Below are 13,509 nucleotides of genomic sequence, written 5' to 3'. Positions count from 1 at the left end.
CCTGGTAGCTGAACTCTCAGAAGTTCCAGGGAGGGCAAGGAAACCTTACCCCATCTTCATACCTAGCCCTGTGTGTCCCTTCATCTGCATCCATTTTAATGGCCTTTACAATCAAATAGTAAACATAAGTGTTTCTCTGAGTTCCGGAGCTGTTTGAGAAAATGAATCCAATCTGAGAAGATGGTGATCCCCCACATATGGGTAGTGGGTCAGATGTAGCTTGGGCTTGAGGTTGGCGTCTGAAGTGAAGGCCATCTTAGGTCCAGACTGTCTTCAAGAAGATGAGGTTGCATGGAAGTGGACTGGAGACACCGAGCTAATGTACACTTTGGAACCAGTTGCTGGGTGCTGTATAAGGAGACATCACACGCATATGTGTTTGCAGAAGTGATAGTAATGTAGGAGAGACTGAGTGTGGGTTTTTCCTTATATGGACCCAGGCATTGAACAAGCCTGACTGTTCTCAGGCAGATCTGGTTATAGCTGAGCAGTGGGAAACCCCTTCCAGCCAGGAATTAGACAAGGCTGTCTTCAGAAGCTGAGCAGTGTTCTGTGTGGCTCCCTACTTTGGAAACCATGACTGACTGGGCTGAAGTAGCTCCCCTAATTCTGAGAAGTGCATGCCAGTACCCTTTAAAGCTATTATTTTGTGTTATGGGTGTTTTACCTGCATGTATAAACATCATGTGAATTCAGTACCCCTGAAGGCCAGAAGATGGCGTCAGATTCCCCTCTCCTGGACAGGAGTAATAGACAGTTGTGAGCCACTATGTAGGTGTGGAGAATCGAACTTGGGTCATCTGGAAGAGCAGCCAGTGTTCTTAAACAGCTAAGCCATTGCTCCAGCCCATCCCCCAGTGACTTTGAAGGGTTCAGAGGTCACATGCTGGCTTGGAGTAGAGGCATGAAGGTATCAGTACCTGCTCCCTGCATCTCCAGGCATTATGGTAGAAGGCTCAGGCATGGGCTTCCTAGTTCAGCGACTTGTTGCCCACGACGACTCAGTGTGGCTTATCCAAGTAGAAGACACTGCCACTGGGGTGGCCCTGGTGTGCTGGGGAGGGTCTCAGTGCAGGCTTGCCTGCTGAAACCTCCCTCAGAAAAAGACAAAGCAGCCTTCTCTACAGAAGGAAGTGTCTCCTGCAGCTGAGAAAATCTCCTCACTTTCCAGTGACGTCAGCCTGTAAACTTCCTGGCTGTTTCTCATGGAGCTTTCCTGATGTAAGAGTTCAAGGTGTTTTGTTTGTTTTTAATGTGGTGGTTCCCCTTGGTCAGGCCAAGGACAGGTTTTTAGGAGGCCTGTCAGGCTCCACATAGGACCTGGTTGTCCTCTGCAACTTGGAGTCATCTATGAAATCCTTTTCCAAAAAATGAGTTTTACATATCTTCTTTTATTTGTGATGAAGACAAAATTCTCATAGCTGGTTTGGCAACTTTCTTCTGGGAATGTCCTAGCTTCAGGTCTTGGAGCTGGTGGAGCTGAGAGGGAAATTTGGGTCTGCTCTTGAAGCTGTCATGGAGGAATGGTCTAGAGTATGTTTGTGAAGAACTTGGGCCAGCTTATTAGAGAAGTCAAATCGACATTTTGTTTTACCTGGCGTTTTCCTGTTGTATATACGAAGGGTGCTGTGAACAAGGTGTCCTTTCTTCTTCTGCTCTTCTTCCCTGGTATGTCTGCTTGTTTCTGTGCATATGATATGTCTAACCAGATACTAAAGCCAAGGCCAGGTAGCAGGTGCTTGGTTGGTATGGTGATCCCCTAGAGCAGAGGTTCTCAACTTTTCTCATGCTGTGACCCTTTAATACAGTTCCTCATGTTGTGGGGACCCCGACCATAAGCTTATTTCCTTGCTATTTTATAACTGTAGTTTTGCTACTGTTATGAATCATAATATAAATATCTGATACACAGGTTGAGAACCACTGCCCTAGAGGTCCTAGGAAAGATGGATCCAAGACACAGGCGTTGACTCCTCCCATCCCCGATGGGTGAGCTTCCAAGTCACTGTGGTCTGTTCAGTTTGTTTGGTGGAAGCTGCCATCAATAGGAAGGACTCCCAAGCAGGATGGGCCTTCACCATGCCCACTGTGTCCCGGCTAAACAAAAACTGAAAAATGAACACCCATCACAAGGAAGTCGCTGAGCCAGAACCTTGAATAAAATATAGTCTGTTGTCCTCCAAGAGCTTTCAGTCAAACAAACAAGATGTGTCATACTGTGTCCTTGTCAGCTATTTGGAGTCCTTCTGCTTTATCCAGAAATTGTGACGAGGTGAGAAGTCCTGGTGCTGGCCGCCCTGAGCCCTGAGTGCCCAAGGGCTGAAGGCTGGACTACGGGGCACATCCAGGGCCTTCTGAGTCCAAGCTCTGGGACAGGGGCCTGTTTCCCTATGAGAAGCCAGACGTGTGACTTTACATACTCAAGTTGACAGTTTGTTGCTCTGAGCTTTACCAGTGGGTCCTGTACTTGGCAGCTGCTGTAGTCCGTGGCTGCTGCTGCTGCTGCTGCTGCTGCTTGTACAGTTCTGGAATGGGCCTCAGGTATTGAGATGCTATACTCCAACAGCACTTTGTACTATAGTTCTGAGGCATAGAGTGTTGGGACCCTTGCTTGGGCCTTGACAGGCCAGTGTCACAACTTTCATGCCTGGCATTTGGAATGCCCGGCTGTTAAGGCTTGGCAGCTCCGTCCTCTCTTCCAGCGATGGAAACCTACTGGTGCCTTTGACGTGGTTACCACTTCCCTCTCTCTTTTACCAGCTCAGTCACTCCGCTAAGAAAAGTAAGCAAAAATGGGCCAGTGAGATGGGTCAGCAGATAAACCTCCTTAGGGTTAAGTCTGACAACCTGAATCAATTCCCCCAGGAATCTCATGGTGGAAGGGGGAGAACCGACTTGTAAGATGTCCCTGTTCTGTCCATTCATGCCATGCCATGTGTGCATTCAAATGCAGTCAGGTGGGTCGCATCTCTCATTTAACTGTCAGTCACACTAAGGACACTTGCGGACCTCACCTCGTTTGCACTCCAGAGGGAACTCTCGGCAGAAGCTGCCATGATGTGACTCACTGCCCTTTGTTCTCAGTGGTGTGCTTTCACGTTTCCCTCAGGCTGCTGCCCCTTAGCTTGCTTGTTTGTATAAAATGGAGTTCTGTCCTAGTGAAATTGGTTGACAATACCCACGAATGGGATAGCGGGTTCATCCAGTAGTTCTCTCTTCAGCCGTGCTGTTCTCCAGAGTGACTCTACTAATTGGCATTCCCACCAGCAATATGGTATGTAAGGGTTACCGTTTCTCTGTTGCCCTGCCTGCCAGCACTTACCATCCTTAGCCCTCCCCACAAATGATACCAGGGCTTGAACCCAAGGCCTCACATGTGCTAGGCAGTGCTCTACTCCTGGAGGATGCCCTCTACCTTTGAGGGATGTTTCTAGAACCTCTTTATTATTTTATTTTGTCTTTTTTTTTCCTGGAGCTGAGGACCGAACCCAGGGCCTTGCACTTGCTAGGCAAGCGCTCCATCACTGCACTAAGTCCCCAACCCCTATTCTTTTGAGAATAGCCGTTCTTACTGGAATGATACAATCAGTGGGCAAGTTTTCACATGCTTGGTCATTTCTATAATTTGTGAAAAAATTCACTCATATTTTAACCTTGTTAATTGCAGCTTTGGTGTTTTTAAGCTCATTATCTATTTTGGATATTAATCTTATTTATTTGGTTTATGTGTATTAATATTTTCTATGTGTGTATTTGCATCATGTGCATGTAGTACCCAAGAAGGCCAGAAGAGGGTGCGTATTCCCTAAGAATGGAGTTACAGACAGTTGTGAGCTGCCATGTGTACTGGGAATCAAACCCCAGGGCCTCTGGAAGAGCAGCAAGTGCTTTTAACCACAGAGCTATCTCTCTAGCTCTAAGGGATATTAATCTTTTAAAATTTTGTATTCATTGTTCCAGGCAGTGGTGGCACACACCTTTAATCCCAGCACTCAGGAAGCAGAGGCAGACCAATCTCTGTGAGTTCAAGGCCAGCCTGGTATATCAAGCAAGTTCCAGGACATCCAGGGCTACACAGGGAAACCCTGTCTCAAAACAGCAATAAAAAATTGCATATATTGTGTAAAATACTGAACTTCATGGTTAAGTTTTCATATATTCATATAATGTGCTTTTTTTTCTTGATGACAGTCATTTTGACTAGGATGAGATGAATCTCAATGTAATTTGATTTGCATCTCCCCTCCCCTCCCCCCTCCCCTCCCCTTCTCCTTTCCCCTCCCCCCTCCCCTCCCCTTTTCTCTTCTTCTTATTTTTTAGTCAGCAATTCATGTAGTCCAGGAAGACCTCAAACCATGTAGGTAGTTGAGGATGATCTTGAACTTCTGATCCTTGGGTTGCCACCTCCTGAGTGCTTGGGTTACAGGTGTGTTTGCTCCTACACTCCCAGCTTGATTTGCATTTTCTCGGTAGCTAAAGATGTTGAACATTTTTTTTTCATGCATGTGGCTTTGCACACTTTTTTTAAATTAAAATGATTTTCCTGTGTGTTTTATTTTTGGTTACTGTTTGAAACAAGTTCTCTCTATGTATACCAGGCTCACAACCCTCCTGCCTCAACTTCCCAAGTCCTGGGATTGCAGGTGTTTGCCTCTGCACCAGGCTAGGTTTTACCATATTTTTTTGGAAAGTTTTTATGTCCTTGTTCATCAGGGTATAGGTGTCCAGTTTTCTTTTGTTGTTGTATCTTTGTGTGGTTTTTGATAGTCCTTGACCTCATAAAAAGGATTTAGCAATGTTCTTTCTTTTTCAATGTTTCTTAAATTTTTGAAAATTAGATTATTTGTTCTCTAAATGCTTTGTAGAATTCAGCAGAAAAAAGTCATCATGCTCTTGAATTTTTTTTTTTCCTTAAAGACAGGGTCTCACTATGTAACCTTGGCTGGCCTGGAGCTTGCTATGTTTATGGGAGACTTTTAACTATGGTTTCCATTTTATTTTTTATTACTGGTATATTTAGATTTTCTCTTTATTCAGTCTGAGTAGGTTGTATATGTCTAAAAAATTGTGCATTTCTTTTAGATTTTTTCAGTTTGTTAACCATGTAATTTTTTGTTGTAGTTTCTTTTTTAAAGAGCAGTTTTATTTTATTTTTACTTATGTGCGTGTGTGTGTGTGTGTGTGTGTGTGTGTGTGTGTGTGTGTGTATGCCACCTGAGAACAGTGACCACAGAGGCCAGCAGAGGGCATCAGATTCTCCACAGCTGGAGTTACAGGTGGGTGTGGACCACCCAGTGTGAGTGCTGGGAGCCAGGCGGTTCTGGGAGAGCAGTAAGTGCTGTTAGCCTGAGCCGTCTCTCTAGTCTGTCACGGTAGTTTGTTTTCTTCCCTTTTTTCCCTTTGGATTTTCCAGACAGGGTTTCTGTGTGTGGTCCTGACTCTCTTGGAACTCACTCTGTAGACCAGGCTGGCCTCAAACTCGAGATCTGCCTGCCTCTGCCTCCTGAGTGTTGGGATTAAAGGCAAGCACCACCATGCCCAGCTTCATCTCTGACTTTATTTATTTAGGTTTTTTTTTTTTTTTTTTTGGTTAGTCTAGCTAAAGATTTGTTAATTTTTGTCTGTTCAGAAAACAAAATCCTTTATCATTTTCTTCATATTTTTATTATTTTAAAATTTTAGTTTATTATTATTATGCATCTCTCTCTGTGTGTATGTGTATCCGAGTATGTGTATACATGTACATGTGCATGCATGCTACTGTATGCCTGTGAAGGTCAGGTGATGGTTTTGGGGAACTGTGTCTCTCCTGCTGTAGGATCTGGGAATTGAACTCAGTTGGGTCACCAGGTTTTCCAGACAAGTGCAGCTTGGAGCCATCTTACTGTCCCTTTTGTATTTTTAAAAATGTAGTTTTATGTATTTCTGCTGTGGTGCACTTTGTTTTCTCAGGGTTTGGAGTATTCTTTGCTGAGACTTTGCGGTGCACTGGGATGTTATTTGAAGCTCCTCTTAATGTTGCTTTTCCTGTATTCTACGAGTTGTTGTTGTTGTTGTTTTCATTTGGTTTCTCAAGACAGAGTTTCTCTGTGTAGCTTGGGCTGTCCTGGAACTAGCTCTGTAGACCAGGCTGGCGTGGGACTCAGAAAGAGCCACCTGCCTCTGTCTCCCAAACGCCGAGTTAAAGGTGTGCATTGCCACCACCCGGCTGTATCTCATGAATTTTAACACAGGATGTTTTCATCTTTATTTCAAGAAAAATTTACTTGTGGATTCTTTCAGACACTCATTGATTGTTTGGGAGCATATTGTCCCGTCTCCATGTATTCACCACTGTTCTTGTGTCTCTCTAGTTTTAGTTCATTGTCATCCGAGAGTAGACGTGATAGGACTTTTTAATTTAAGACTTGCTTTGTGCTAACAGTGGATGTAGTTTTGGAGAGTGTGCTGTGTGCAGATGAGAGGACTGTGTTTTGTAGCTGCTGACTATTGTATTCTGCAAATACGGGCTGGGTCTCTTTGCTCTCCAGTATGGTTCAACTCAGATTTCCTTCATTGATTTTTCTGAGTATGTTTTCTGCTCATTGATGAAAGGATATCAAGGTCCTCAATTGCTGGTGTTCCTGGAATTACCTCTCCTATAGAGCTAACGATTTCTGCTTATATATTTTGGTGGTCTAGCATTGGGTGAATATATATTTACAGTAGTACTGTCTTCCTGCTGAATTGATCCTTTATCAATATACAGTGACCCTTCTTTGAAAATTTACATTTTATTTCTGCTCTATCTAACATGAGTACAGCTACTTCTGTTCATTGTAGTCTCTCTCTCTCTCTTTTTTTTTTTTTTTTTTTTGGTTTTTTGAGACAGGGTTTCTCTGTGTAGCTTTGTGCCTTTCCTGGATCTCGCTTTGTAGACCAGGCTAACCTCGAACTCACAGAGATCCGCCTGGCTCTGCCTCCTGAGTTCTGGGATTAAAGGTGTGCGACACCACTGTCCGGCTGTGGTCTCCTTTTATATGGCATATCTTTTTCAAATGCTTCAATTTTCAGTGTATGCTTTTACCAGTGGAGCAAGTTCCTTCCTTCCTTCCTTCCTTCCTTCCTTCCTTCCTTCCTTCCTTCCTTCCTTTCTCTCTCTCTCTCTCTCTCTCTCTCTCTCTCTCTCTCTCTTTCCGTTTTTTGTTGTTGTTGTTTTTCAAGAGGGTTTCTCTGTGTAGCTTTGCGCCTTTCCTGTATCTTGTTCTGTAGACCAGGCTGGCCTCGAACTCACAGAGATCCACCTGGCTCTGCCTCCTGAGTGCTGGGATTAAAGGCAAGTGCCGCCACTGTCCCAAGCAAGTTTCTTGTATACAACATATAATCAGCTCCTGTCCTTTTTTTTTTTTAAGCTGAGGATTGAACCCAGGGCCTTGCACTTGCTAGGCAAGCGCTCTACCATTGAGCTAAATCCCCAACCCCCAGCTCCTGTCTTTTATTTAACCCATTCAGCCAGTATGTCTTTTGACTGGTGATTTTAGTCCATTTACATTTGAGGTTATTGTTGACATGGATGGATTTCCTGCTGGTGTACTGCTTTCTAATTGTTTTTTCTGCTTTTTGTCCCATTCCATCTCTGTTACTGTTTATCATTGAGATTTGATAGTTTTCTGACTTGCTAGTATCTTCTTTCTATTTAGTATTTAATGGATGCAGCTTGTGAGTTGTGTACATTTGTGTTTTCATAATGGTGGTCATCATCTTTTTGTTTCTAGTGTAAGACTTCCTTAAACCTTTTTTTATATATTTATACTTCCCTGTATGCGTGTGTATGCGTGCACTTACATGTATGGCACATTCATGCATTCATGTATGTATGTATGTGAGTGTATGAGTACCATTGCTTGGGTGTGGGGGGGGCGGTCAAAGGACAATTTATAGGACAATTTTCTCCTACCTGTGGGTTCTGAAAATAGAATCCAGGTAGTTAGACTTGGAGAAAAGCATCTTTATTCACTCAGACTTCTTTTTTAGTTTTTTTTACACATTTTTCGTTAAAATATAATTACATCACCTACCTCCTTCCCGTCCCTCCCATGTCCCCTCCCTCCAAACCTTCCTGTTCCCACCCATCTCAAATTGATAGCCTCTTTCCTTTGATTATTATTGTTACATATATGTACATATATATATATATATATATATATATATATATGTATACACACACAAATATATAAAATACAACCTGTGAATCCATTGTTATTATTTGTGTGTATATAGTTCCAGAGCTAACCACCTTGGATTGGATTGCCAATCAAGAGGTTCATATCTGGGAGATGCTAATTCTCCCTTTTTTAAATTATTCTTTTTTTGAATAATTTAAGAAATATTGGTGCAAATCTCTGAGTTCGAGGCCAGCTTAATCTACAAAGCGAGTTCCAGGACAGCCAAGGCTACACAGAGAAACGCTGTCTCAGGGAGAAAAAAAAAAAAGGAGTAGTATCGGTGAGACTGGAGAGATGCTCAGTGGCTAAGAGCACTGGCTGCTCTTCCTTAGGACCAGGGTTCGGTTCCCAGCACCCACGTAGCAATTCCTAATGTAACTCCAATCTCAAGGCATCCAGCACCCTCTTCTGGCCTCCTTGGGCACCTGCACAAGGTGCACAGACATCCATGCAGGGGAAACATCTATACAAGTAAAGAAAGTTTGGAAAGGGAAAGAGGAGTATTGGCTGTAGTTCTTCAGTCAGTCTGGACCTGGGCTTTTTCAGTCAGAAAGTCTTTAATTACTAGCTCAGTCTCTTCCTTCGTTACAGGTCTGTTTTAGCTTGTTGGTTTCACTTTGGTAGTTTGATTGAATCAAGAAATCCATCCATTTCTTTTTGATTTTCCAACTTATTGAAGTCTAAGTTTTTAAAATTTCCTTAATATTTTTAATTTCTTTGGTATCTGTTGCAGTGTTTTCCTTTTCATTTCTGGTTTTTAATTCGGGTCATCTTTTTCTTTCTTTTGCAAGGGTCTGTCAGTCTTGGTCATCCTCTTAAAGAACCCGCCCTTAGATCCATTGTTTCTTTGTATTGTTTTGTTTGTTTCTATTTTATTATTTCTTGCCATCTACTGGGTTTGGATTTGATTTGTTCTTGTTTTTCCAAATTCTTATTTTTAGGTGTTTTTTTAAAAATATTTTATTTTTTATTTTATGTATGTGAGTGTTTTGCCTGAGTGTATGTCTGATATGTCCATGTACCATGTGAATGCCATATTAAATCCACAGAGGCCAGGGTTGCACCATTAAGTTATTTATTTGTGCTCTTTCTGATTTTTTTTTTTTTTTCTTTTCAAGACAGGGTTTCTCCTGGCTGTCCTGGAACTTGCTTTGTAGACCAGTCTGGCTTTGAACTCAGAGATTTACCTGCCTGTGGGCCACCCCAACCCCAATGCTGGGAGTAAAGGTGTGCACCACCACCACCCAGTGCCCTTTCTGATTTTTTAATGAAGGAACTTAGGGCTGTAAACTTCCTGCTTAGGCACGCCTTTACTGCGTCCCAGAGGTTTTGTTGTCTTGTGTTTTAATTTTCATTTAGTTTCTAGAATATTTTAATTTTTTTCTTGATTTCTTCTTTGACTCAGTCAGTAATGAGTTGTTTAATCTCCATGAGTTTATACATTACTAGGGTTGTTTGCTGTTGATTTTAAGTTTCATTGCATAATGGGTGGATAGCATGCATGGGATTATTTCTATTTTTCTGCATTTGTGAAAGTTTGTTTTGCGTTCCAGCATGTGACCATACAGAAGCTTCCGTGTGCTGCTGAGTCAAATGAAAATACTCTGTAAATATGTTAGGACTATTTGATATAAGATGTCATTAAGTCTGAGGGTTCTCTGTTAATTTTTTGTCTAGTGGACGACTTATCTATTGGAGAAGGTAAGGTGTTGGAGTCACCTACTATTATTGGTTCGTGTTAACCCATGTCTTTAATTCCACTTACACTTTTTTAAAAAATGAAATTGAGTGTGTCAGAGTTTAGTGTATCTAGGTTAGTATTGTAACATTTTCTTGATTAATCAATGCCCTGGTCAGAATGAAGTACCCTTCTCTGTCTCCTGATTAGTTCTAGTTGGAAGTCCAGTTTGTCAGGTATCAGAATGGCAATCCTGCTTGCACCCTCAGCCTATTTACTTGGAATACTTTATTTTTTTTTCCATATCTTCCCTTTAACATGGTGCCAATCTTTAAAGGTAAGATGGGTTTCTTAAGACAGCAGAGGGTGTTTTTGTTTCTTAATCCATGTAGCAAGTCTATGTCTTTTGATCGGAGAATTGACGCTATTAATGTTTTCTAAGTATTTTTTTAAAAAATGATTTATTTATTATGTATACAGTGTTCTGTCTGCATATATGGCTGCAGGACAGAAGAGGGCACCAGATCTCATTACAGATGGCTTTGAGCCACCATGTGGTTGCTGGGAATTGAACTCAGGACCTTTGGAAGAGCAGTCAGTACTCTTAACTGCTGAGCCATCTCTCCAGCCCAAGTAATTTCATTTTTTTTAATTTTATATGTATAAGTATTTTCCTTGCATGTATGTCTGTGCACTGCATGAATGCCTGGTGCCCACAGAAGTCAGAAGAGAATATTAGGTACCCTGACAAGAACTATGCTTGATTGTGAGCTCCCATGAGGGTGCTGGAAACTGAACCAGGCACTCTTAGCTGCTCAGTCATTTCTCTAGCTCTTTGCCTTCCAGCCCACCCCTCCCCCATTTTGTTTGTTTGTTTGTTTGGTGAGGTTGGGTCTTACTATGTATCCCAGACTGTTGCTGTGTAGCCCAAATTGGCCTCCAACTCATAGTCTTTCTCCTTAGCCTCCCTGGGTACCACTGTATTCATCCTTTCTCCCTGATGCATTTCTTACAGGGTGGGTCTGGTGGTGACAGGTCCTTTCTGTTTCTGCTTATCTAGGAGAGTTCATTTGTCCGTTTCTGTGGGGAAGTTGAGAATTCTGTCTTCATCTTGCACTTTTGACATTTTGACTTTAATATTCCTTGAAGAAGCTCCTTTTTTTTTTTTTTTTTGATTCTTTGAGCTTCTTGGATCTGGATGTCCACATCTCATTGAAGGCTTCAGAGGACATAGCTCTGTGGTAGATTATTTAAAATCCTGTGTTCATTCCTTTGTACCATAGAAAAGCAAGGAAGTGTGGTGGCTTCAGTGAGGGTGGCTCCCATTGGCTCTTGCATTTCTTTTCTTCTTTTTTTTTTTTAAAGATTTATTTTATTTATCATGTATACAGTGTTCTGCCTGAATATATGCCTGAAGTCCAGAAGAGGGCGCCAGATCTCCTTCTAGATGGTTGTGAGCCACCATGTGGTTGCTGGGAATTGAACTCAGGACCTCTGGAATAGCAGTCATTGCTCTTAACCTCAGAGCCATCTCTCCAGCCCAGCCCTTATATTTCAATGTGGTCACCAGGGAGTGAACTGTTGAAAGATTAGAAAGATTAGGAGGTGTGGTCTTGTTGGAGGAAGTGTGTCACTGGCTTTGAGGTTTCAAAAGCCTGTACCAGGCCCAGTGTCTCCCTGTGTGCTCTGTGGATCAGGCAGTACAGCTCTCAGCTCCTTCTCCAGCGCCATGACAATGGACTAAACCTCAGAAACTATAAGCCAGCCCCCAGTTAGATGCTTTCTTTTATAAGAGTTGCCTTGGTCATGGTGTCTCTTCACAGCAATAGGGCAATGACTGAGACAGAAGTCTTCAGGAGTTTTCAGTTGTTATTTTAATAAACATGTGTTTGGAGTCTTACCTTTTATTCTCTGGAATTCCCATAGTGCAACTCTGTTTCCTTAATGATTTCCCATATGTCTCAAAGAATTTCTTCCAGGTTTTTCTTTTTTACAATTATTTTTAGTTTCTCTTTCTCTCTCTCTCTCTCTCTCTCTCTCTCTCTCTCTCTGTGTGTGTGTGTGTGTGTGTGTGTACACATGTGAGTACAAAGTACCTGCTGAGGCCAGGGGTGTTTAGATCTCCTGAAGTTGGAGTTATAGATGGTTATGAGCTAGGAATTTGGGTCCTCCAACATGGATGCTAGGTATTGAACTCTGGTCCTCTGGAAGAACAGTAAGTGGGTTTTTGTTTGTTGTTTTTGTTTTTTCAAGACAGGGTTTCCCTCTGAAGGTCTGGCTGTCCTGGAACTCACTGTGTAGTCCAGCTGGCCTCAAACTCAGGGACTTGCCTGCCTTTGCCACCGCCACCTGGCCTTGTAAGTGTTCTTAGCTACTGAGCCATCTCTCCAGACCCTTCTGTTTTATTTTGTAAAAAAAAAAAAAAAAAAAAGAATAAATAAAAAAAATTGTCTGATGGGTTATTTCAAAAGACTGTGCTCAGTTCAGAAATTCTGTTTATCCTAGTATATTATAGAAGCTATTTTATTTCATTTGTTGATTGTGTGTGTGTGTTCTAGTTCTTTGTCACAGTTCTTATTTATATAATGAATTGTTCCCTTGTCTTCTGTATTTCCTTGCATTTCAGTGATTTTTCCTTAGGATTTTATGTTGAATTATTTTTCAGGCAACCTATGGATTTCCTTTGAATTGAGCTCTATTTCTAGAGAATTACTGTGTCCTTTAGAGGTGTCGTGTATCCTCAATTTTAAAATTTCTTCATTGATGCCTTCACATCTGGCATAATGGTTGCCTTTTCCAGTTTTGTGGAGTAGCTTTGATAGGGAAAAGACTTTTATTTAGATAGGATCTAGGGTGTCAGTGTTTGGGCTTTGCTTATAGGTGAAGATGGCCATATGGCCTCAGTTTCTCTAACTGCCGTCAGCATCACCACTGCTGTGTAGTCCTCATAGCCCAGTCTGCAGCAGTGTGAGAGAGCAGATGTACAGCTTTGCAGTGGACATGGAGTCCAGATGTGTGTTTCCTTATGCCCCGCAGATGTGAGTGACCTGGGGCTTACAATGGTGGCAGTTGAAGTTCTGACGCTACAGAGTGTGGAGGGTGCTGTCATTAGGTGCTGTGGGGCAAGTAGAGGTAGGTATGGCCTTGGCGTTCATGACATTGGTGGTATTTCCCCAGGCCCCACTGGGCAGGCAGCATGGGTGATAACCTGTGATACTAGTAACCACAGGTGATGGAGGCACTTTGGGTATCAGTAGCTGGGATCTCAAACATCTAATATATGGGGGAGGTGAATGCAGCTAAGGCCATGGTTGTGGCGTTGGAGCCACAGTATACCAAGAAGTCTGTGCTCTGCCTGAGCACACAGGCTCGGTGCTTCTTTTGGTAGCTACTGGCCCCTACAACAGATTGACATCTGTCAGTGGCTTTTGGAGCAGCTTGGGTTCTGAGGGCTGGGAGGGTCAATTCGTTGGAGCAGAGCAGTCACTGAGGGCTCCATACTTGATTTGAAACCCTTGAGTGCATGGGCTCCCACAGTTTGCTCTGTAGGTCTGCGGCTGGCCCTGGTTCTTCCCAGTTCCCCTAGAGAAGGGGCTGGAGTAGACCGCAGCGTAGATGGCGTTCCTG

General features: G+C 42.6%; 1 protein-coding gene across 3 annotated transcripts in view; it reads left to right on the top strand.

Annotated features, from left to right (window-relative positions):
* Positions 1-13,509, top strand: part of Snap47 (synaptosome associated protein 47) — a 50,612-nt gene that overhangs the window by 5,772 nt on the left and 31,331 nt on the right. Inside the window, exon 1 of one of the 3 annotated variants that reach the window (XM_036197489.1) lies at positions 12,939-13,014. The exons of the other annotated variants lie outside the window; for them this stretch is intronic. The gene's annotated coding sequence lies outside the window, so the exon portion shown is untranslated. Of the gene's footprint in view, positions 1-12,938; positions 13,015-13,509 lie in introns of those variants that run through there. 3 annotated transcript variants of the gene reach the window in all.

Source organism: Onychomys torridus, chromosome 8 (assembly GCF_903995425.1).
Source record: "Onychomys torridus chromosome 8, mOncTor1.1, whole genome shotgun sequence".
Classification (NCBI taxonomy): Eukaryota; Metazoa; Chordata; class Mammalia; order Rodentia; family Cricetidae; genus Onychomys; species Onychomys torridus.
The sequence above is the reverse complement of the archived record's forward strand: the minus strand, read 5'-3'. Positions and strand labels throughout refer to the sequence as shown.